Genomic DNA, 25,169 nt, shown 5'->3' on the forward strand with positions numbered 1-25,169 from the left:
ATAGAGGAGGAGGAATTGAGCCCTGCCCCAATAAGAGACCACATATATCTCATTCTCAAAGTCAAGGAGGCTTCCCCTACTCTGCATGCACAGGAAGGCTCTTTGGAGGTGAAAACGGGAGTGATGTCAACCTACCAATAGGCCTCTTCGCTAGAATCCATCTTGGCTAAGAGATACACGCACACATGTGGAAGGACCTTCAGATAAACCAAATACAGACTCAGAACCAGACAAAGCAAGATGATTGGCCAAAGGAAACCCCAAAAAAATGCCCCATATAAGTGATTCAAAATACCACAAGATCATGACTCTCTCTCTGAGCCTCCCTGTGTGTCCATCCACATGTACTCCTTTTCCCTGTAATAAACACTTTACTTGTTTCACTATGTTCCATTTCTTTGTGGAAATTCATTTTTCTGCAAAGCCATAAAGACCAGGGCCTTGTCATTGGCTACTGGTCTGGTGGTTAGGAAATCCTGCTTCGAGCCACTGCAAGCCAAGGCCACCCAAGATCAGGAAGACATGTGCTTGAACCTCTAGGTCACCCCCGAACTTTTTGTGTGATTGTGAGGAATAGTACAACCTCTCCTGGCCTCAGAGATGAAAACAGGAAATAATGGTATTAGGTCAGCTTCCTTCACAAGGGTGGTGGATGGGTTTTACTGCTAATCTCTAAGGGAGGCAGAAAGGGGTTAGGCAACACAGAAGGGAACTTATCAAGATTCCTTGGGCTTGCCATGCTTCATAGAAAGCATCCCTTGGCCCCGTTGCATTCCTCTTCTAGATGATACCTAGAAGACCAACCCTCCCCACAGCCTTCCTGGGTTCAGTAGACACAAGGGAGTTTGGGGGGGAAACAACAAACTTGAAATGGGCCACTCAGACCCTCTTCCCCGGATCTCAGAGGCATCATTTACATCTCAGGGGAAATCATGGGGGGCCCCTTTTCTGGGTGCTGGAGGCAACAAAGAGGAAAGGACTTTTGAGGGCCTAGCAACACAGCCACTATCTTTGAAACAGTCCCAACAGATAGATGTCTGAGGCAGATCCTGAAGAGACCTCATAACTGGCATTACACATCTCTGATGTTTGATCTATCCCTTTTAAAAAATATGCAATGTTTTCATTCTAGTCCTGCCATGCCCACTTATCTTAATTAAAAAAAAAATACTTGTGAGGATGTCCCTGGTGATCCAGGGGTTAAGAACCTGTGCTCCCAATGCAGGGGGCACAGTTTGATCCCTGAATAGGGATCTAAGATCCGGCAAGCTGCACAGTGCAACCAAAAAATTAATTAATTAATTTTTAAAAATACTTTGGATTATTTAGTCAAACTACTTCTCTTTCCCTATAAAACCTTGAGTAACAGTGTTAATTGTTGAGCACAGTGCTAGAAACTTGACAGACATCATCTCATTTGAGCCTCACCAGAATCTTAATGGGAAAATACAACTACCCCTCCCCCTGCACAGATGGGGAAAACATTCTCCATGTCACTGCCGCTGCCACCATGCAGAGGCAGAGGCATTTAGCCTGTGGTCTTGGGTATTAGGGATGAATGCCTTCCCCTCATTAAGAGTCTTTGTCAATAAAGTCATCTTTTAAATAAAAGGATATGTGAGAATTATCAATTCCTAAACATAATTTCCTCAAACTATCCACTTCTCTAAGATTAAGGAGCCCCTCCCACGTCTTCAAAAGGCCTTATTTAGAAAATTGCCTTGGGTATTGCATTATTTCAGGTAAAGATTCAGTTTAGTGCAGTGATTAAGCTGCTTGGATTCAAAGCATGGGTATAGGAGTTACAAATCCCTACTAAGCCACCACCCCCTTGTGTGATCTTGGGCTAATCATTTACTCTCAGCTTCAGTTCAGTTCAGTTCAGTTGCTCAGTCGTGTCCGACTCTCCGCGACCCCATGAATCACAGCACGCCAGGCCTCCCTGTCCATCACCAACTCTCGGAGTTCACTCAAACTCATGTCCAGAATCTTTTCCAGTGAGTCAACTCGTCGCATGAGGTGGCCAAAGTAGTGCAGTTTCAGTTACTCACCCATAAATTGAAGATAATAATAGGATCCATCCATGGGCTGTGGGGAGGATTCAATGTGCTAACACACACACACACACAGTGTATCACAAAGCAAGCGATCGATAACTGTCAGATGTTTTTATTAAAGAGATTTTGGATGGAGATTGCTTTAAGCAACTCCTTTTAGTCAACAATGCCTAAAACCACACTTCTAAGAGTGGATAATAGACTCCCATTGATTTCAAATTCATCTTCAGATATCAGACCAGATCTACTGATATTTGACTATGAAAGTGTGATCCCTGAAGCAATGTCTGGAGTTATGAGTGTGGGCAATGGGTGTCGCTGTAAAGTCTACTGACTTCTGTCACCCAACTGAACTTCTTTAGGAATCTGAAATCCATTTACAGGGAAGAACAAATCCACAAAGGGACCAGTTGCCTAAAGTGGGGTGATCCCTCTGAGACCATGTCAGTTTCAACTTAAAAATAAATTCACAACCTCAAAGTTGAATTATGTCATATTTGGTGGGTATTTTTAGGGCTTCGAGCCCAAAAAGTAGCATCTCAAGTAACCCTGAGAGAACTGCTCTGGGGGGGAGGGGGGGTAAGCCGGGATATATAGTTTTGAAACAAAGGGCAGATAGTCTGAATGTCAAAAAATTATTGCTAATCAAAGGAAACCAGATATCTCAAGCTAAGGACTTCAGCATCATTCTATGTATGGGAAGATGCAAGAGTCTGGGCTTACTGAAATCATTCCTTTCATATGCACCATAGCCAGCTATCTGGAGCCAGCATCCTCTATTTTCACACCCTGAGTTTTCTCAGGGCTCACCTTAGGGAGTGGCTGCAATCTGATAGCTGCTAGATTGCAGGCAATATTCCATTTATTATCATCAATAAGCCTTGGTGGCCGCGGGCAGAATGAGAGCACAATGGCCTTGCTCAGGTGGTGACCCTAATTACCCTCAACCCAGGCTGAACTGTGTCTGAGCCCCCCTCCCCTCCAGCCTATAGTCTCATCTCTCTGCTGGACCAAGAACTCACAGAGACGGGGCCATACAGGCTTCAGTGGTGGGTATACTAGCTCTGACACATGTTACATGTCCTGTAAATCCTTTCAGAATGAATTCATGGGAGGCTGTAAAATTCTCTCTACTCTTCCCTTGGATACATCTGTGCAACCAGTGCCAGTCCTATGGCCTGTATATATGGGTCAAAACAAGAGTTTTACAGGTCTTGCAGCCTTCTTTTCCCAGATCTGGTACATATAGTTGCCTTGCAGCTAAGCATAACCTCAGAAAAAATCAGGTCATTCAGGCACAATCTTTATATTCTTTATGTATTTTTATTTATTTTTATTTTTATTTAATAAATGGTACAAAGCACAATGCCAAAAACATTAACAGTTAAAATTGCACCAAATGAAAAAATACTATAGAATACACAGTTGTAAAAAGCTACATTAAGTTATTTTACAACTGCCTCAGGCTACAAAAAGAAAAAAAAAAAACCCAATGCCGTACCTAAGTTATCCCTCTCTCAAAATAATGCCATTTATGTTACAAACCATGAGCACCCCATCAAAAGACGGGAACTGCTTTTGTTAATTCATATATATATATATATATGACTGTATCACTTTGCTATACACCTGAAACAAACACAACACTGTAAATGAAATATAGTACAATATAAAATAAAAATAAGTAACAGACCTTTGGGGCTTTACACAAAGTTAGAGTTCCTATCAGAGGGATAACAGCAGCACAGCCGCACTGGATCCTCATGAAGGAGGCACACAAATGACTGGGTTACAAGAGTTGCAGGAATGAGAGCTGCTCACTTCCCAGAAACTACAGCTCACAGAAAGCCAACAAAGGCACGAGATACAGACCATTCACTTATGAATGTGTAAAACTCAAGAAAGTCCACATCACTCCTACAACATGTTGAAAGTGCTTCAGAATTCACACAATACTAATTTTCTTTTGGTTCTGGTTAAATTATATATACCAGTTTATCACAAATGGTAAAATCTGTAACTCTGTTCAAAGTTTTAAAAGATTACTTAAGAATGGTTTCTTGTATTTCTATGCCACCTTTATAGTTCTGGTTTCTCATTTCTTAATTAGTAAATTCAGCGTGCAGGTTCTATCCCAGGCTAATTTATACACTTCCAGAAGGAACGGCCTCTTGAATCCACAGAGTGTTGAGGTGGGGAGCCCCCAACCACGCCAGATTCATTTCATATATGATAATATACATGTTTCAATGGCATTCTCCCAAATCATCCCACCCTCGCCCTCTCCCACAGAGTCCAAAAGACTGCTCCACACATCCGTGTCTCTGCTGTTGCCTCGTATTATATTCTTTATGTATTTTTAAATATTTGTTTCTATTTATTTATTTGGCTGCACTGGGTCTTAGTTGCAGCAGGTGGGATCCAGTTCCCTGACAAGGGATCAAACCTGGGACCCCTGTATTGGGAGGGCAGAGTCTTAGCCACTGGATCACCAGGGAAGTCCCTGTGTATTTTTTTAATTTTAATTACATAAGTATCTTAGTCTCCCTGGTATTATCTTTCTCAAATATTTCTTTAGCTGGACTAATTTAGACTAGTGAAAGAGATTATCTGTTTTATGTTGATTCCATTACCTTTGGTTTCTTGATATAGTTTCTGAATTAGGAGAAAGATGGGGAAGGGGCACTTTTCCACAGCCTTCTAGACTTCAACCTCATGAGAGGACATAGGAGTTATGACTGTTCTCCCAACACTCTCATTAGAGTGTGTTCTTGTCTCCCCACTTCGATCCTATAAATAAAGACAGCAGAGAAGTAATGCACCAAATGAACTTAATAAGAGCTTCCCTCCATGGACTTCATGGAGCCTGAATCCCCTACCCATAAATAGATTAGTCTAGTGTCCTGACAGAGACCCTGGATTTATCATCATTGACCCTGCCTCTTGCTGGCTGTGACATTTTAGATAACTATTTAACTTCCCTAGGACTCAATTCTTCATTTATAAAAGCAGGAGCAGCTTCCAAAAAAAATAATAATAATTTTTGGTGTTCTCTGTAATACTAAAGTCTGGATCGCCCTCCACAAACACAAGGAATGATTAGTCTCCCTGGAAAATGCCCTCCATCCCCACAGCATGAGCTGGTAGGAGGTTTTAAGAACGAAACTTCCTAGGGAAAGAGAGAAGTTGCCAGCAGATCACAGATCATGCTCAGAACAAAAAAAAAGAGGCTCCCCAAACTGTCTCCCCAAATCTTCGTGGAGACATGAGCCTATCTCCCTGAAAGTTGCCTTTCCCATGGGAATAAATAGAAGCAGTAGTTGTCCTGAAGTCATACCAATGGAAACCTTTGGCTTGAACTAGAAGTTCCTAATATATTAACTAATGTAGGAACTGGCCCTCTCTGAAGGCAGAATATGTCCAGAGTTGCCTAAAGAACTAATAGTACAGCCTGTGTTCTATAATCCAAGGCTGGTTTGGGTCTTAGCTGATCACCGAAGAATTGATGCTTTAGAACTGTGGTGCTGGAGAAGACTCTTGAGAGTCCCTTGGACTGCAAGGAGATCCAACCAGTCCATTCTAAAGGAGATCAGTCCTGGGTGTTCATTGGAAGGACTGATGCTAAAGCTGAAACTTTAATACTTTGGCCACCTCATGCGACGAGTTGACTCACTTGAAAAGACTCTGATGCTAGGAAAGGTTGGGGGAGGGAGGAGACGGGGACGACAGAGAATGAGATGGCTGGATGGCATCACCGACTTGATGGACATGAGTTTGAGTGAACTCTGGGAGTTGGTGATGGACAGGGAGGCCTGGCGTGCTGTGACTCATGGGGTTGCGGAGAGTCGGACACGACTGAGCGACTGAACTGAACTGAACTGAACTGAATTACAAGTATAGTTAAAAAAGGAAAAAAAAAAATGCTCTCAGCAGCCAGAAGTCATTAGAGTTACTCAAACTTTCCTTCAACATATGTAGCCATTGGTTCTGCTGGAGTCTGCCTATGGCATTTGGGCTTTATGCAGACACCAAACTACTTAGCCAGCAGACAAAACATAGGAAGCTCCAATCATCCCATCAAAAGACCATGAAAATATGGGTCATAAATCTCTGACCTTGCTGATGGCAGCTTTGGGGAGTGGGGATGGCCCAGGACCGCTTTTCCCCCTCTTTCTCTTAGTTGTACCCTAAGATTGTTGTTGGTGCACAAATAGAGAATTTTCTTTTTCTTATGAAAAAGTTGTCCATTTTTCTCAGAGTTACCTGAGAAGTTTTTACCAGTTTAATGCCTCAGCCTTAATCCTGAAAAGGCTCCATCTCAGAACTCTCTTTGCCTTTGGCCATGAGCAGGCTCCCGAGATCCCCCCATAAGTCTTGCCCTGCCCTGCCGTGCTGTGAGGGTTAGAGCTCACAGGAGCAGGGTCTGCCTCTAAATCTGGGTTCACCAAGGGTTGATTCTGTGGCCAGGGCTCCCTGCAGTGAACTGGTAGGGCGTGGGGAGGAGGCTGTGTTCTCCCTGGTGGTGACTGGCATGGTGTTCCAGGCTCCTCAGCCTCCATCCTGGCACCACTGGGTCCGAGGAGATCAATACCTCAGCATCCACAGCTCATTCCAGCAGATCAACTGGGAAGCTCTGCTGTAGAGCCTCTGCCCTCTAACCCATGGTTTCCTCATCTGCAAAATGGAAGCATAACACCAACCACACTGGGTGGTTGAACCCATGAGATTATTATGGAGGCAAAGTGCTCAGTACAGAGCCTGGCACACAGCGGGTACCCACCAGTGCTGGCGCTCTCTCCTTGCCCCTCCTCCATTGTGAAGTCCACTGCTAAGGCCTGGAAGGACCATCTGATTGTCCAACTCTCAAATGGTATGATCTGTCAAACCTTGTGGAGAACTAGGATGAAGAGTGCCTTTCAGCCTTTTTTCTATTAAGAAATAATTATCCACTAAGGCAACATTGTAAATCAACTGTGCTGTGTGCTGTGTGGTGTTGCTCAGTTGTATTCAACTCTTGGTGACCCCATGGACTGTAGCCCACCAGGTGCTTTTGTCCATGGAATTCTCCAGGCAAGAATACTGGAGTGGGTCGCCATTTCCTACTCCAGGGGATCTTCCCAACCCAGGGATGGAACCCACATCACTTGTGTCTTCTGCATTGGCGGGCAGATTCTTTACCACTAGCGGCACCTCGGAAACCAGTAAATCAACTACACCTCAATTAAAAAAAGGAAAAAGGAGAACATTATCTAACACCCTTCCCATGTTACACAAGAGCATTTCTAATAGGCCCACCTGCAGGCTATCTGATGCTCTACAGAGAGGTTCTCTAAGCGTGGCACCTGGATCAGCATCTGAACTTGTTAGAAATGCAGATTATTGGGCTCCACCCGGGACAGATTGAACCAGAAACTGAAGTTGGGGCTCTGCAACCTGTGTTTTATAAACTATCTAGGACTGCTGCACTGGTCTGAGGAAACATAACTTTGTGCTTACAAAACTGCCTAAAACAAGTAGCTATACAACTGTTGGCTGTCACAAATTAGCATATGTAAATCTAAGATTGTGGTGATATATACATTGGAACCAAAGCCTCCAATCAGAGATCCAGTCAGAGGACTGGAGATCTCATTTTGCTGTGCTTAGTCACTCAGTCGTGTTCAACTCTTTGCAACCCCTTGGACTATAGCCCGACAGGCTTCTCTGTCCGTGCGTGGGATTCTCCAGGCAAGAATACTGGAGTGTATTGACATGCCCTCCTCCAGGGGATCTTCCCAACCCAGGGATCGAACTCATGTCCCTTAAGTCTCCGGCATTGACAGGTGTGTTCTTTACCACTAGCACCCCTCGGGAAGCCCTTGGAGATCTCTAGCGGAAGCCTCAGGGCTGCCACCAAACAGGCAGGCAGAAACCAGGAAGGCAGAGGGCAGCACAAGTCACATGTGGTTGATGGGCAGAAGGAAACTGGAGGCAAGTCTGGATGAGACATACTCAGCTGCATGAAGCCTTAAGATCATACCTAAGAAGGCTCCAAGCCACCTGGGACAGCTTCAGCCTTCTAGCTAAGACTCAGGTGTCAGGTGGGAAAGGGTGCAAAATAGGTGAAGGGGATTAGGAGGGACAAACTCCAGTTATAAAAAAGTCATGGGGGTGTAATCTACAGCATAAGAAATATGGTCGATAATAATGTAGTAACTTTGTGTGAAAAGAGACAGTTGCAGACTTCTTGGCGATCATTTCATAATGTATATTTCATAATCATTTCATAATGTATCATTTCTTTTAATAATGTAAGCAAATATCCAGTCACTACATAGTACACTATGTAGAAACTAACTTAATTAGTTAAACTAACTTAATTAGCATGTCAATTGTATTTCAATAAAATAAAAAATAGGGAATTCCTAAGGACTTTGACCTTACCACGCAGAGTGCATGGGTTTGATTCCCAGTTGGCGAACTATGATCCCACATGTCATGTGGCCAAATAAATAAATAGACAGATATTTTTAAAAGCTGATCTCATAGAAACAAACAACAACAACAAAATAAAACTGAAAGAAAACAAAAACTAAACAAGAAGACTGATCTCCACTGGCTGACACTTTCAAGTTTTGAAGATCCCAGACTTACCTGTCTGTCGTGTGCTGTCTCCCCCAGGTTACTGGTTGGGGCTCACTTCCCAAGCACCTCATGGAAAAATCATGTTAATAGAAGAATCACTTTCTTAATGCTGTGAAAGCTGTGTGTTCATCATACTTCAATCATTGGGCAACTAATGGGCTTCCCTGACAGCTCAGTTAGTAAAGAATCCACCTGCAATGCAGGAGACCCTGGTTCAATTCCTGGGTCGGGCAGATCTGCTGGAGAAGGGATAGGCTGCCCACTCCAGTATTCTTGGGCTTCCCCTGTGGCTCAGCCAGTAAAGAATCTGCCTGTAATACGGGAGACCTGGGTTGGGAAAATCCCCTGGAGAAGGGAAAGGCTACCCACTCCAGTATACTGGCCTGGAGAATTCCATGGACTGTATAGTCCATGGGGTCACAAAGAGTCAGACACCACTGAGTGACTTTCACTTTCAATGAACTAACACCACTGGTACTCCTTGTTTTGAAAAACATATATATTGTTTTAAATTTTGATTGAGCTGGGCTTTATTGTAGTGCACAGGCTTCTCTAGTTGTGGCACATGGGCTTAGTTACCCCACAGAATGTGGGATCTTAGTTCCCCAACCAAGGATGGGATCCTCGTCCCCTATACTGGAAGGTGGGTTCTTAACCACTGGACCACCAGAGAAGTCCCCATTTGTGTTCCTTTTAACTGACTTCATTGTTCTGTAACCACTAAAAAGCATTTAAAATTTTTTGAGTATTTTTTTAAAGCACTGACTAGGCCAAGCTGGTAGTGTGGAAATGTGTTCTATTAATACTTGGTGAAAGGGGGGAGGGGAAAGGGCTGAAGAGAGTGAGCCGGTGAGCAAGCTGGGAATTGTCAGGCACTGCGGCTGGGTACATCCTGCTTGGGCTGCCTGAAGGACTGAGGAATAATTGGCAAAGCTCCGTGGGCTGCAGAGTATCTGTACAAAGCATGTGTGATATATAAAAAGAGAGAAAGAAGGAAGCAGTAGAGATGCTGATGAGGTTGTTTGGATTGGTATTGAGATGTGGGTACCTATGAGAATTTGTGGAACAATCTTAACAAGATCTTATAGTTTTCCAAATGCTTTTGTGTAACATTCCAGGGACAACATTTAGTGAGCTTTTGCTATGAGTGAGGTGTTAGGTCTGCAAGGAGGACTTGAAAGCCGTCAAACAGCTCATGTTCTAGTTATTAGTATATAACCTCACCTGTATCTGGCCTATGGAATCCAAGTGAAATGTTTGCTGCAATCAGATTGATAGCATGTTGTAGGTATATGTGCAGTGGAGAAGACTGGAAGATCAGCTTAATTTACCCTTTATAAAGGGGAATACTGGGGGAAGCAATTAAGAGTACAAGTCTGGAATCAAATTATCTGTTCTTTAGCTGTGTGATCCTGAGCAAGGGATCTAACCTCTCTGTGCTTCAGTTTTCCTCATCTGCAAAATGGGGGTAATAATAGTACCTACCTGAGAGGGCAACTGTAAGAGTTAGTTAATAATATATGTAAGGCACCTTGGAGAGATCTTGTGCTGTGTGCTTGGTTGATTGGTCATGTCTGAGTCTTTGTGATCCTATGGACTGTAGCCCGCCAGGCTCCTCTGTCCATGAGGATTCTCCAGGTAAGAATACTGGAGTGGGTTGCCATGCCCCCCTCCAGGGTATCTTCCCAACCCAAGGATCAAACCCACATCTCCCACACTGCAAGCAGATTCTTTACCATCTGAGCCACCAAAGAGAAATCTTGGCACTTAATAAACACTATTTGTGTTACCCATTACTATCTTTAGTTTGTATACATTTGGAGATCAACTTGAGAGGATATTTTACTCAGCCCTAGTTAAAGGAAGGACAGCAGGGTGAGAAAATGGAGACGGCAAGGAGGTAGTTTTGCAAGGTCATTCGGTCAAGATGTTGCTCTAGAAAAATGTCCTGGCATCTTATGGAGTCCCAGCACATCCTTTCTTGGTGAGTCAGAAACTGGTTTTGGCTGGCACTGTCCACAGGTTTATGTTCTGGCATGGTGCCCACACCTTTACCCCTTTGTAGTCTAACACCCCACAGAGAAGTAGATGAAGGCCGTTCTCCAGGCAAACTAACCAGTAAGGAGCCATTTTAAGAAGCAAGTTTTAAAAAACAACAATAACAACAAAACAGACTTCATGGGGGAGACCTGCAAATAGAATGTTAATCCTTGACAGCCATCCAGAGTGAGTTCTACGTTTGGAAGCCATCTGTCTGATAAGTCATTCAGAAAAGTTCCCCATCCTCGGGCCTTTAAAGATGAATGCCTGTCAGCAAGAATGGCCCCAGCTGCGGGCTGAAGCCTCGGGGCCGAACTTCTCTTCCTGGCTCTGATGTCCCTTCTGAAGTCATCCAGGCAAGTCACTTAGCCACTTATTTTCCCTATCTGGAAAAAGGATAAACTGTTCAGGTGCCTTTTGTTCCCCCTTATCTCCCTAGGGAGTCTAAGGTATCTGTGTACCTAGGAATCCTATCTGAAGTGTCCAGTGTTACAGAAACCAACAAAATGCCTGGCTGACTGATTCTGGATTCATTGATGTTTCAGGAATTTGAATAACTGGAGGATGTGGGAGTACATGTTGGGTCTGGCCCCGTCTTGTGTGATACACATCTGGTGATATAAATAAGGGAGAAAATCGTGAGCCTGTCCTTTCCAAAAGACACTATTCTGAAGTATCACTACTATCCTCTGGTTCCTGAACCTATACATGGCACATTCTTGCTCACTCCTGTATGGAAATAATTTCTTTCCTTTGCTCTACCCACTGTGCCCAGGAAGAGAAACGTGAGGCTGCTGCTGAAACCAGTGCGGCTTGGAAACAACCTTATTGTAAACCAAGTCTTCCAAGTTTTGAAGCCACAGGGTGTGTCAACAGGCACCCACCCACGCCTTCTTTACCACTTCAATGGAAAGCAAGCTTAGCCAGAATTAGAGGATTTAAAGCAACCAAAGAAAGTTAAAGCCAAAGAGAGACAGAGTGGGATTGTCTTAGTGGTCTGCTTTCAGACCTATTTACACTCCTGTCTGATCAAACAATACGTAGCTTGACGATGATTTGGACTTTATCTGGCAATAGAGTTACCTGGTAGTGTAGTACTGTTAGTCACTCAGTCATGTCCGACTCATTGCAATCCCATGGACGGTAGCCCACCAGGCTCCTCTGTCCACGGAATTTTCCAGGCAAGAATACTGGAGTGGGTTGCCATTCCCATCTCCAGGGGATCTTCCTGACCCAGGGATCAAACCTGGGTTTCCTGCGTTTCGGGCAGATTCTTTACTGTTTGAGCTGCAGGGAAGACCTTCAGAGTTACCTGGGGAACTTGTTAAAATTCAGATTGCTGGACCTACCCTAGTAATTTTGGATTCAGAAGGACAGAGGGACCTCAAAAATTGCCTGTTTCCTACAGATTTGAAGGAGATGCTAGCACTGTCCATCCAGGGAATCACACTTGGAGAACCACTAGGTCAAAAGGTGTATTTTACAGGTGAAAAATCTTATGTTGTACCTAATTAGGGTGACCAGGTATCCTGGTCTTCTTGGGATTGAAAGTTTTCCTTGAATTCAGGAGTTTTCAGTGATGAAATTGGGATGCTCCTGAGCAAACGAGAATGGTAGCTTACCCTAAAAATAGATGCCAACATCCTATCTTTTTAAAGTTTGGATTAATTCAAGAAGCTAACTAGTTAGTTAAGAATTTACTAAGTCCCAGAGGCCACATATGGGGATATGAGAAAAATTAAAGAGAACAGTTGTAGTTCTTGTCCTCAAAACATTTCCAAGATGAGTAACACATTTTTATTGACTGCCTACTTATCTGCTAGGTATTTGTGGCGGGTGGGGAGGGTATATTGGTACATAAGATAACACATTTCTGATGCTGGGAAAGATTGAGGACAGAAGGAGACAAGGGCATCAGAGGATGAGATGGCTAGATGGCATCACTGATGCAACAGACATGAACTTGGGCAAACTTCAGAAGATGGTGAGGGACAGAGAGGCCTGGCGTGCGGCAGTTCATGGTCCACAAAGAGTTGGACATGACTGGGCGACTGAACAACAACAACAAGATACACGTTGGACCTGCCCTCATGGAGCTGACTATCTAATGGGGAAAACAATGAACCCAGTGAACAAAGGTGAAATGGAAATAGTTTGCACCTCGAAGTAGAGTTATAAGGCTTAATCGAGTTAATGTCTGCAGACTACAAAAGGGAACAGTATGTTACAATTATTATAATCACATGACCCAAATCTTCTGAAAAGTCCTGACTTATGAGAACGTATTTCCCAGTTTGTCTATATTTCCCAGAGAGAAAAAAAGTGCCAGGAAGATAGAATGCTGGAGAACTGAGCCTTAGTTCTGGCTGGACTATTCACTTCTGTTTGATCTTGAAAGGGTCATTTCTCCTCAATTTCCACATAAGAATCAGGTGAAATATTATTTTGGAAACACATTCAATATCAACAAACTGATTTATTTGGAAGGCAGTTTATTTGGAAAACTATCACATGAATTCTAGTATCACCAATTCCCTACTGCAACAAAAGTATTCAAATCAGAATAATTATCAAGAACTGTGGTTCTTTTATGGAGATGTTTTAAAAAATATAGAGAGCCTTCTTGTTCTTTAGTCACTAAATTGTGTCCGATTCTTTTGTGACCCCATGGACTGGAGCATGCCAGACTCCTCTGTGCATGGGATTTCCCAGGCAAGAATACTGGAGTGGAGTGCCATTTCCTTCTCCAGGGGATCTTCCTAACCCAAGGATCGAACCCAAGCCTCCTGTATGATTGGCAGATTCTTTATCACTAAGCCACCATGGAAGCCTATATAGAGCCTGCTGCTGCTAAGTCGTGTCCAACTCTGTGTGACCCCATAGACGTAAGCCCACCAGGCTCCCCCGTCCCTGGGATTCTCCAGGCAAGAACACTGGAGTGGGTTGCCATTTCCTTCTCCAATGTGTGAAAGTGAAAAGTGAAAGTGAAGTCGCTCAGTCGTGTCCGACCCTTAGCGACCCCACGGACTACAGCCTACCAGGCTCCTTCATCCATGGGATTTTCTAGGCAATAGTACTGGAGTGGCTTGCCATTGCCTTCTCCGATATAGAGCCTAGGTGAGTACAAAGTTTCCACTTTAAAGGAAGGAGCTTCATGCTTTAAGATGAGAGTTTTCTGAGGACAAGGGGAAATTTTTTGAAGACTTGAAAATTTGCACCACTCTATTTGAATTCAAATTTCTAAAGCCAGAGATTCTAACAAATACCTAAGTAACATTAGGGGAAAAAATGCACGTCTAATGTGGCTTCTATTTTTTCATCTTAAAAAAAGTGTTTTTTGTAAAGTTGAAAGCTATTTAAATACATTTTCTAAGGCTTCCTTTTTTCTTCACTGGGTATATGTATGTGCAGGCATTCGACGGACATAAGGTATGTATCTGAGTCACGTTATCCCCTGCTGTCAACAATTAAGTAGCTTCCCAGGTGGCGCAAGCGGTAAAGAGTCCGCCTGCCAATGCAGGAGACATAAGAGACGTGCGTTCGATTCCTGGGTCAGGAAGATCCCCTGTAGTAGGAAATAGCACCTCACTTCAGCATTCTTGCTGGGAGAATTTCATGAACAGAGGAGCCTGGCAGGCTACAATCCATGGGGTCACAAAGAGTCAGACACAATTGAGCATCTGAGCATGGCCCTTAGATTAAGGATGAAATTACCCTGGACTAAGGATTGTCAACCCTGGCTGCTTTGGCTGGGGGACCCTAAAAAAAGAAGACAACAAGTATACCTACCTAGTCCCTCCTCTGACTGAATCAGAACCTTTACGGGTAGTGCCTGGATACTACAATGTGTAAAAGCCACATGAAAAAGGTGGGGGTACTTCCCTGGTGGTTCAGTGACTAAGACTCCAAGCTACCAATGCAGGGAGCCCGAGCTCAGTCCCTGGTCAGGGAACTAGAACCCACATGCCACAACTAAGACTCAGGGCAGCCAAATTAAAAATAAATAAATGAAAAGCCATGTGATCTGGTGCTTGTTGCCTCTGCCATTGCCCTCTCCTCCCTGGCTCTGCTCAGCCTCCCTGGCCAAGTCCTCGATCCTGGACAAAGTCCAGGGCTTTTGCACCTGCTGCTCCTCCATCTTGGCTTAAGTTTTCCTTCCCTGACCTGCCAGAACTATAAAATTGCTTCAATGCACATGCTCCCAGCACCAGACCCTGGCCTCCTTCACCCATCTCATGGCTGCTTGCACACTTACCTATGAGATCCTTGAGATCAGAGGCTGGTTGGTTTCTGCTCAGTATGTTTTTCCAGGCTCCAGTGAAGGGCTTGACAACAAGAGGCGCTCAGTGCTGATATCAAAAGTGGAAAATGAATGATAGGATGGAAACAGTCCAATATTTTATGTCACAGATTTTAAGAGATTAAAATATATATTATGTAAATAAACATAATATGAAATATATATATTTTTAAGTCATGTGCAAATCTAAAGAAGTATTGTCATAAAACATTGAAGTTCATTTAATCTTAGCTACAGCTTCCCCAGCCAAGCTTCAAAGACAAGCATCATTTGGAAAATAAAACTACAGAACTAATATAACGAGCCATATCCTGTTGAGAGTTATTTTGGGAGGTGCCTACAAAAGGAGGGTTGTCTGCTGCCTTTTCAAGGCCATGATAGGGATCCACAGTTTGAAGCCTCCCTTCCAGAGAGATTGTCTGAAAAAAGAGTTAAGCCTCATGGTAACTACATGCAAATCCCGGTTCTGCTCTCATCCTGCTTCCCAGGGGGCCTGACTGACAGTTGGTTAGTTAGTTCATAAATAATGTATGCATGCATCCTCAGTCCCTCAGTTGTGTCTGACTCTTTTGAGACCCCCTGGACTGCAGCCTGCCAGGCTTCTCTGTCCATGGGATTTCCCAGGCAAGAATATTGGAGTGGGTTGCCATTTTCTTCTCCAGGGGACCTTCCCGACCCTGGGATTGAATCCAGATCTCCTGCGCCTCCTGCATTGGAGGGTGGATTCTTTACCGCTGAGCCACTAGCTGTTCCTAAATCCAGAAATGCAAATTGACTGTGACTTCAGTTCACATATTCATAGCTTGAAACCTCAAGAACTTGAGTCTGCCATAGCTGCTGCTGTAAGCCTCTGAAAAAAGCCAAAGCTGGTCATCTTAAACAATTAAACTGTTAAGCCACAAAACAGAGAACTGGGTTCAGATCCTACTTCTACCTCTAATTACCAGTGAAAGACTTCATGCAAGTTACTTAACCTTTCTCTACCTAGTTTTCCTTTTCCCTGAAAAGGGTCTAATATTAATACTACCATCTCTCATGGGATGGTTGGTAGGCTAAATGAATTAATACACATGACATCCTTAGAACAGAACAAGGGTAAATATGTGCCAAGAGAAATGCATTTCACTTGGATTATGCCACCAGAAAAAAGGGAGGAGGGATTATATGACCTACAGATGCCCTTAGCTTTTAGTCAAGATGAACATGAAAAGGAAGTATTGATAAAAGCCATTTCCTGCAGCTCATCCCAACATCGATGCCTAGCATTTGTACCCCACTTTGTACAGAGCAGAGCTCTGCTATAGTAGAGCAGAGCTCTCTATTTCTTTTTATTTGCTTTGAGCAGAGGAGAAGCAATCCCACACAAGGAAAGAGTGCCAAAGGGAAACCAGAGGCTGGAATTCCCGGTTTAATGTGACACCCACCCTCTCTGGACCTTGGTTTTCTCATCTATAAAGTGTAGAAGATGCACTAAATTCTCCCCAAGGTCCATTCCAAGAGCAAAAGAAAAGTACTCAAAAAGACTTAAACTTTACAGAAAGGGGGATTAAGCTCTAGAAAATAAAGCCAAGGTGAGTTGGTGATGTGGGAAAGAGGTTAGGTTGCAGGATCTCCTACAAAAGGAGTGTTGTCTGCTGCCTTTGCAAGGCCACAGCTTTACAACTTTCCCTATAAGGTCATCTGTGGTGAGACGCAGGTGTGGGCAGCGTGGGGAAGCTGGGGATAGGATGGGGGCAGAAGTAGCTCTGTAAAGTTCTGTTATAATCACACTGTTTTTTCTTTACCCTGCCATGATTTGTTATACATGTGTAACTTGGGGAATAAACAGCTCTTGGTTCTTACCCGCCTCAAAACTGAGAACAAGAGCTCTTGGCTCAGAATTTAGTCAAGTCCCTTCCAGAAAGTTCAGGAGGTAAGAAAGTGTCCATTCAGAGGTACCTGGCTCCTTTCTTAACCCTAGGATCTTGTATTCTCTCTGAGAATTCATGCTTGTCTATAAGGGGGGAATGTGAAGTGCGTGTATATGTCTGTATCTAGGAGATCCAAAATCACCCACCTACGTTTATACAATGGAATATTACTCAGCCATAAAAAGGAATGAGTTTAAGTCAGTTGTAGTGAGGTGGATGAACCTAGAGTCTCTTATACAGAGTGAAGTTAAGTCAGAAAAAGAAAAACAAATATATATCATTGCATATATAAGGAATCTAGAAAAATGGTACTGATGCTCCTAGTAGAGAACAGACTTGTGGACTCAGCAGGGGAAGGTGAGGGTGGGACAAATTGAGAAAGTAGCATTGACATATATACACTATTATATGTAAAACAGATTGTAGTGTTGGTGGTTTAGTCACTAAGTTGTGTCCGACTCTTGGGAAGTTGCTAAATAGCACAGGGAGCCCAGCCTGGTGCCCTGTGATGACGTAGAGGGTGGGGTGGGGGAGGGGAGAGAGACTTAAGAGGGAAGGGATATATATACGTAATTATGACTGATTCGAATTGTTGTACAGCAGAAACCAACACAAAATTATAAGTAAAGTCATTGTCCACTAATTAAAAAATAAATAAAATAAATCACCCACTGAAATTGTCAGGAGAATGATGGGAAAAGCTAAATGTCCACTTAAAGAGACTATGCCCATTCCCCACACAAACACTGATTCCCTTCATCTTGCGCCCCAGAAGGAGAGACAGAGAACAGACCACATGCCCCAGGTAGCACTGGTCCAAGGAGGATGAGAGACACATGAATCACAGTGGAATGCAACCTGGTGCTTGGATCCCAGAGTGAACAGCCAGCCTAGCTCAATTAAGCCAAGCCAACCTGTAGACCTATGAGCATGCAAATAAAGGACTATTGCTTGAGCCTCAGGATAATTAGTTAGGCAGCATAACTGTGGTAGTAGCAAACTGATACACCACTTTACATCATAGGAATCCAACTCTAGAAAAGGGGGAGAAGGAGAGCAGCTGACACTTTGGAGTTACACAAGCCTCTATTGTTCCTGTTCAGTCGCCCAGTTGTATCCAACTCTTTGTGACCCCATTGACTGCAGCACTCCAGGCCGCCCGGTCCCTCGCCATCTCCAAAAGTTTGCCCAAGTTCATGTCCATAGAATTGGTGATGCCATCCAGCCATCTCATCTTCTGATACCCTCTTCTCCTTCAGCCCTCAATCTTTCCCAGCATCAGGGACTTTTCCAGTTACTCAGCTGTTGACATCAGATGACCAAAATATTGGAGCTTCAGCATCAGTCCTTCCAAAGAGTGTTCGGGGTTGATTTCCCTTAAGATTGACTGGTTTGATCTTCTTGCTGATCTCCTTGCTGTACAGGGAACTTTCAGAAGTCTTCTCCAGCACCACAGTTCTAAGGCATCACTTCTTTGGCACTCCGCTTTCTTTACATAAGCAGTAGGTAATTAATTTATCTGGTAAGCTATGCTGATTCACTCATTCACTTATTCATTCATTCAAAAGATATAAGCCACCTTTATATTGAAGGCAGTAAGAGAAGGGGATGACAGAGGATGAGATGGTTGGATGGCATCACCGACTCAATGGACATGAGTTTGAGCAAACTCCGGGAGTTGGTGATGGACAGGGAGGCCTGGTGTGCTGCAGTCCATGGTGTCGCAAAGAGTCGGACACGACTGAGTGACTGAACTGAACTGAATAAGCCATCCACTATGTTTTACACACTGGGAACAAAACAGTCAATTAAACAGATGGAAAACCCTGCTCCATCGAGCCTGTATTCCACAGAGTGTATATGTGAGATGCATTTGTTACAGCTGTCCGTGAGCTGAGGAAATGGTTTCAGAACATCTCTACATTGGCGCAGCCAACTCATTTACATTTGTTTAGCTATTACACCACAGGCTTTTAGCCATTCATGCAACCCAACTTAGTTCCCTTCTCTACTTCTCTTTTGAAAGGAGTGACTTGCCCTGAGTTCCTACTATTTGACAAGCAGACTCTTGAGAGTCCCTTGGACTGCAAGGAGATTCAACCAGTCCATTCTGAAGGAGATCGATCCTGGGTGTTCATTGGAAGGACTGATGCTGAAGCTGAAACTGCAATACTTTGGCCACCTCATGCGACGAGTTGACTCACTAGAAGACTCTGATGCTGGGAGGGATTGGGGGTGGGAGGAAACGGGGACGACAGAGAATGAGATGGCTGGATGGCATCACCAACTCTATGGACATGAGTTTGAGTGAACTCCGGGAGTTGGTGATGGACAGGGAGGCCTGGCGTGCTGTGATTCATGGGGTCGCAGAGAGTTGGACACGACTGAGCGACTGAACTGAACTGAACTGAACTGAAAGCTACATCACTTTTAATCATGACAAAATCTTTAGAGTGAGGTTAACAGTACAGATTTCCCCCACTGTCCAAAAGGAGAGTGTTCCTGTGAAACCTTTCATAAGTCGAGGTGGTGTAAAGCAAAGAAGCAATTACCTTAGGATGCATCTTGCTAACAGATACATAGAGTAAACGGAGATAAAGCACAGATGCTCATAGACACAACTAAAAGCAGTGGGGCTGGATGCTGAGATGCTGAGAGTGGTTCCCAGGAAAGGAGCTTGGTGCTTTCACTGTTGCTGTTTGAGGTGCCTTGCCTCTACACTGGCTCCAGCAAAACCAATGCTGAATGCCTTTTTCACTTTTTACCTTTCTGTCTGAAAAATGAAAATCCTCTTCAGATTTCTTGCAGTTATAGAAAACAGGTACTAATGTAGGTCTTCTGTAAAATTGAAGGGGCATAAAAGCAAACTTTCCAAAAGTAGAGGAAACATGTACTCTTATTATCTGCTTTAGGAAAGAGATGAGAAAGGTAAAGTCACACACCTGAGAAAGACCTGGGATTTGAACCAGCTATAGATAGCTACAAAGTCCTCTTTGGATGAACCTTATTGTCTCTCATAAGTCTGACATTGCCCTGGAGGGTTTTAGACTAAAAGAAAATGTTCTCTAATGTTAGATAATTTCATGGTGTAATGAAAATGGTGGTTTCTGGTGACACCTCTATGACTTCATCTTTTCTGACTAAATAAATTAGTTTCTTTTTTTCTGATTCATATTTCATGAGCACATGTGGTTTAAGCCAACTAGAAATTCTTCAAATGGCTACACATCTCAGAACATGGAATCCTAATTAGAGCTTCAAATTTCTGGTCCAGAATCTAATCCCAAACCCTACTCCAAAAAACAAAAAGAAAACACAAAGCAACAGAAAACTGTTTGTCATGGAATAATAATCTTAGAAGTCAATATGAATAATCAAATATTAAAGATAATGGCTCTATGGACCAAATTTGAACATTAAAAACAGTGATAATAAAGGATTATAACATTGAACAAAACAATATGGAAAAGGAATCTAGAATTCAGAGTTACACATTTTTAAAAGGTGGGATGGGATGCTTTTTTTTCAACAAATAAATGATAGATAATAAGTGTAAAAGGAATGAAATAATCAGAATATTACCATTTTGCAACCACTGATGAAATAATAAATGCTTTGAGCAGAGATTATCAGTAGTTGCTAAACCACTAGGTAAAATGTTTGGGGAGAACAGGATATTTCCTGGTCTCAGAGTATTCAGTTCAGTTCAGTTCAGTTGCTTAGTCATGTCCGACTCTTTGCGACCCCATGAATCACAGCACGCCAGGCCTCCCTGTCCATCACCAACTCCCGGAGTTCACTCAAACTCATGTCCATAGAGTCGGTGATGCCATCCAGCCAACTCATTCTCTGTCGTCCCCTTCTCCTCCCGCCCCCAATCCCTCCCAGCATTAGAGTCTTTTCCAGTGAGGCAACTCTTCGCATGAGGTGGCCAAAGTATTGGAGTTTCAGCTTTAGCATCAGTCCTTCCAATGAACACCCAGGATTGATCTGATTTAGAATGGACTGGTTGGATCTCCTTGCAGTCCAAGGGACTCTCAAGAGTCTTCTCCAGCACCACAGTTCAAAAGCATAAATTCTTCGGCGATCAGCAAGTGAAGAGGAACTAAAAAGCCTCTTGATGAAAGTGAAAGATGAGAGCGAAAAGGTTGGCTTGAAGCTCAACATTCAGAAAACAAAGATCATGGCATCTGGTCCCATCACTTCATGGGAAATAGATGGGGAAACAGTGGAAACAGTGTCAGACTTTACTTCTCTTTTATTCTTCATTACTGACAAAAGGTAAAAAGTACCTTTACAACAGAGAAATCTGATGGACACCACCTGAACCAAGCAGTCAAAATTAGCATCACCAATAACAGGGCAAATTGATAAATACCTCCTGAGGACTTGCAATGGGAAATCCCCAAAATATCCATGTTATTTTCTTGCCAAAAAATATTTATCCAGAGTGTCTGATCACAAGGTAACAATCTGGCAAGTTCAAGTTTAAGCCATTCAAAAGGACAGCTGGTCTGGACTCTTTAAAAACGTCAATGTTGTGAAAGACCAACAAGAACAACAGGTGAGGAGACTGTTCTAAATGAAAGAAACCAAACAGCGATGACAAACAAGTGCAAAACAATGCAACTGTTGATCCTTGATTGGGTTGAGGGTGAGGGGCATGGAATGGGAAGGACTTTCAAAGATATTTCTGGAACAACTGGAAAACTTGGGACTTTCAGATAATAATATTTCACTAATTTTAGATTTTGTGGATGTGATAATGAGATTGTGTTTTATAGGAAAATGTCTTTAACCTTTTGGAAAAGCATGATGAAGTGTTTGCAGTGAAGTATCAAGTTGTCTGCAATTTACTTTCAAAAGGTTTACCATGTACATGGATGTGGATAGTGAAGGGGTTCAGAACAAGCCTCCTGATATGTGCCATTATACCAAGCGAATTATTTTGAGCTGAAGATAATGGATACCCAAAAGACTCAGGAAGAACTTTTTACCTCCCCTCAACTGCCTAAAAGAATTTAGACAGAAGGCCTGGCTCAGGGACAGCTATTACCAGAGATAGTGAGTGAGTGAGTGAAGTTGCTTAGTCGTGTCCAGAGATAACTTTCATCTAAATGACCTATCTGGCAAGCAAGTGTGCATGCTAAGTTGCTTCAGTCATGTCTGACTTTTTGCGCACTGTAGTCCACCAGGCTCCTCTGTCTGTGAGATTCTCAGGGAAGAATACTGGAGTGGGTTGCCGTGCCCACCTCCAGGGGATCTTCCCAACCCAGGGATCGAACCTGCGTCTCTTACGTCTCCAGCACTCCCAGGCGGGTTCTATACCACTAGCACCACCTGGGAAGCCCATTCGTTTGGCAGGGCAACCACAAAACTGCCAAACGTCTGCTCTTCTTGCTGTCCTGAAACTTACCCACCTCCCCCTTGAAGTCCCAGGCCCCATTCCCATTACTTATCTCAGGGTGGCATCTAAGCTTACAACCACTCTTGCCCTCACGTCTCTGATTCTTATGGGGGTCCCATTTGTATGTAATTAAATTCATTTTCCTCCTGTTAATCTGTCTTACATTAATTTGATTAGTAGACCAACCAAAGAATCAAGAAGAGTAGAGGAAAAATTTTTCCTCCCCAACATTAGACAGAGAGATAGCTATAGATAGATAAACAGATAGAGAATAGACAATCTCAAGTATGAAAGAAGAAAAGAGAAGGATAGAAAAGGAAAGCAAATGCTAACAACTGTTAATCTTGGTGAAGAATCCATGGATTTCATTGCTTTTCCGTTCAACTTTATTATTTTTAAAAATTCAGAAAAAAATTGAGGGGAGAAAAATAAAGGTGTTAGAACAGAACCCATCTCCATTCCTTACCTCGTTGGCATTTGAACAATGCCAGCATCTGAAACAGATCATCCCTGGAAGATGTGTTCCTGTCTGAAGCCCTGGGTCAGGTCAACTGTCCTCACAGCAAACCCGCGTTGAATGTCTAGCATTTTTGTTCTGTGCCCTTGGAAGCTGACCATAGGGTGCTGGCTCCTTCCTTGAATCTGGGACATCACGATGATTGTCTGGGGCTGGCTTTGATAGACAAGAGGAAATTCGGGCATTGCTGGGAGACTGTGAAGGGTGAGTCAGGAAAAGAAGGACATGAGGGGGCAGAGAGATGGGATGTTTGCAGCCAGGAAACAACTCAGGGAATGTGTGGGAAATGTGGAGGAGGGGAGTCTGGAAAAGGATGAAGGAGCAGAGGCTTATCTAAAACCACTTTAATACAAACATAGCAGTGGAAGGCTTATTCAGTTTTGTTTATTTACCTACCACAGGTTCCCACTGTGAAGTAGGCAGGCACCACTTACCTGCCTTTCCTCATCCTGCAAGTGAGCATAATTCCTTTCATATTCTTTCATCCAAGCCATCCTTTCCTTACAAACAGCTGGTCTTCTTCAGGTTAATGTGCCTAAAGGAAGGAACAAAAACTTTAGTGTTGGAATACATGTGGAGGCAGATGGTAGGAGGGCACAGGTAAAAACAGAAGACCATTTGAGAAGTTTTACAGGCATCCCAGTGATGGGTAATGGTGGTCTGGACCAGGGGGTTACAGGAGAAGTGGTCTGAGGCAGTTAAATTCTGGATACATTTGCAGGCATAAGTCAAGTGTCACACTGCTGCCCGGTCTACAAACATCGCCGGCCCCTCCAAAGTCCCTTCAGCATCCCTGACTCTGTGGTTTACATTCTTCATTAACTGAAGGGTTTGGTTTTTAGAATCACAAGGTAATTGGAGTAGACAGATGAAGGCAATCCATCTTTGATCCTGGAAACTCAATTCAAACAGCACGCTTTTCTGATAAAAGATGAATTAGCAACCTCAGAGGAAGTTGGATTCAGCTCAACAAAAGTTTCCACCTTCTCCAGGAAGCCTTACTTCTCAATGTGATGCCTGCCTCCTACGTCAAAGGCAGTCTCATCTCTACCAATATCTTATCTGACATGAGTATTGTACTTTACCAGTGTTTTACACTATTTGGAGAGGTCTTTCCTAGCTCCTGGACTAGATCACACCCCCTGTTTTATTTTCCCATGGTATCTTAGTCTTCCCCTGTTATAATTCTCACTATAGTTTGTTGTAGATATTTTTTTAATTATTTGAGCTTCCCAGGTGGCTCAGACGGTAAAGAATCTGCCTGCGATGTGGAAGACCCAGCTTCAATCACTGGGTCAGGAAGATTCCCTGGAGAAGGGAATGGCAACCCTCTCCAGTATGCTTGCCTGAAGAATTCCATGGACAGAGGAGCCTGGTAGTCTACAGTCCATGGGGTCACAAAGAGCCAGATACTACTGAGCAACTAACACTGAATTTGCCTTTCTTGCTAAATTAAAAAGCTTTATGAGGAAAAGAGAATGCTATACTTCTGGTACCTAACATAGTGAATTCTTGGATTCTATTCAAGAATAGAATTCATCCCTACAAGTGAATGAATAAATAACTAGCAACTTCTAATTTTCAAAACAACTCTTGCCAGGTGGGTGTTATTGTCTCCACTTCATCAATGCGGGGAAGGAGCTATTGGGAGACAGTCATCACAAAGCTAGTTAGTGGAAGAACTAACTGGCAGTGGTAACCAGGTCCCATTCCTCTCCATTACACTCCACTGGGAACCTAGAAGAAACACCCATTCATTTAGTCAACACACACTTTTTTATTATTCCTTACACGTCAAGCTTTACTTAGGGAACATATGCTCATGGAGGACATATTAAAAGGAGTAAGATTTGTGTTCAGATATGGGAAACAAGAAGCAGAGAAATGGATAAGCAAACACTTAATTGCATTATAGGGTGGTCAGTACCAAGGGCTCTCCTAGGAGGAATGTCTAAATCTTTCCCGGGTGAGGGACGATTTTAATGGGTCCATTTCATTTGGGTTTTGGGGAAAAAATTTAAAAAGTATTTTTCTAAGAACAGAGCAGGAAAGGTTATTAAAGGATAAAGCTCATTGCTGGCATCTCCAAAGTTGAATGACTTCATTTCCAGCTCTGTTACTGACTCTCCCATCCTACTCAAGTCCCAGAAGCAAGCTGGCTTCAGGAAATGGAGGAGTCAGTCCCAGGGCTCTAGGCTTGCTTAACTCAAAAACAGTCAACACAACAGAAGACCCACAGTGCAGAGCCAGAGTGTGTTATCGGGCTCACCTATGTGGGCCAGCATACACAGATTAAAACATCACCTATATGAAT

This window comes from Moschus berezovskii, chromosome 11 (assembly GCF_049115385.1).
Source record: "Moschus berezovskii isolate FMDL1 chromosome 11, NW_MosBer_1.0, whole genome shotgun sequence".
Taxonomy (NCBI): domain Eukaryota; kingdom Metazoa; phylum Chordata; class Mammalia; order Artiodactyla; family Moschidae; genus Moschus; species Moschus berezovskii.